Raw genomic sequence first — 1,120 nt, 5'->3', positions numbered from 1 at the left:
AACTCGTCTGTTGCAGCTCCTTGCTCTTCTCTGCACACTCCTCCGTGCAGGCTTTCTCTTGTCGCAGTAGTGCAGCCCGGTAAGGAAGCAGCACCACTAGATCAGCATGTTTTCGGATTAGCCCCCTTACTGAGTGATCATTGAGTGTTCCAGACCCTATGGAGAAGTTCTTCTAGGCTTAAGAGATAGGGTTGAAAAAAAATAGTGGTGGACAGAGAGAGGGGGAGAATAGAGACTAGAAAAAGATGGGGACACAGAGAGGAAATAGAAACAGGGGCACCCTCAGCTGCAAGTATTCTCTGTGTGAAAGTAGTCTCTCCTTACACCAGATCCCAGGGATGTGTTGTGGCAACTCAAGGAGTCCAGACTTAGTTGATTGGCCCTTTGACGCTTCTGGACCAATTGTGTAGCTGCATAGGCGGGGTTTTGACAGGTCTGCTGGATGGGGACAGGGCTGAGTTATAAAAAGAAGGTGTCGGAAGCTGTAACGTTGCAGCAAAGCATCACTACTACATAATGTCGTGTGAATATGTCAACATGATCAGATGGGAGGGGACAGAGCAGGAAGGTGTGGGGGCTGGAAGAACACAACAGGCTATTCAATCACTGGCAGGGAAAGTCACTAACCTCTAGGTGGCTTTGTAGGAAAGACAGAGAGAGAATAAACACATAGAGCACAGGGGGAGGGGAGCAGCCTGGAACTGGAAGTGTCCACAGAGGGCAGCCTTCTCTGACACCCCAGCTGGAGCACTGCGCTCTCCTCCACAGCCTGCTGCTGCTGCTGGCCACTTCCAATCTTGACTTATCAGCAGCCTCTCAGTGGGGCTCCCATTTCATCGCCTTGTTCCTGCACAATGGCAGGAAGGATAAGTGCGAGGAGTTCAGAGACTTGGGGCTGGACTCAGGGAAACTGAGAACCCTGTACACACACACACTAACATCCATAATGTGCAGACAGTCCCTGCGGGAAGCCTGATCCCACTGCTCTGAGAAATGTATTGGCAAGACCTAGTTATCACTGGAGACACACACAGTAGCCTCATACAACAGCACATACACACACATGTATATATCATATATATATATATATATATATATTCAGACAGGCTTCATTGGCAGG

The 1,120-nt window shown here is 49.3% G+C and overlaps 1 protein-coding gene across 1 annotated transcript in view; it reads right to left on the bottom strand.

Annotated features, from left to right (window-relative positions):
- The window catches only part of TBX3 (T-box transcription factor 3), an 11,133-nt gene extending 10,643 nt beyond the window's left edge, over positions 1–490 (bottom strand). The window contains exon 1 of the mRNA XM_073672076.1: positions 1–490. This exon is cut by the window's left edge and continues 673 nt beyond it. The gene's annotated coding sequence lies outside the window, so the exon portion shown is untranslated.
- Positions 491–1,120: the final 630 nt, after the last annotated feature.

This window comes from Phyllobates terribilis, unplaced genomic scaffold (assembly GCF_046119375.1).
Source record: "Phyllobates terribilis strain yellow unplaced genomic scaffold, ASM4611937v1 Scaffold_1__5_contigs__length_1240528914, whole genome shotgun sequence".
Taxonomy (NCBI): Eukaryota; Metazoa; Chordata; class Amphibia; order Anura; family Dendrobatidae; genus Phyllobates; species Phyllobates terribilis.
Note: the sequence above shows the minus strand (reverse complement) of the source record. Positions and strands in the feature narration are given on the sequence as shown.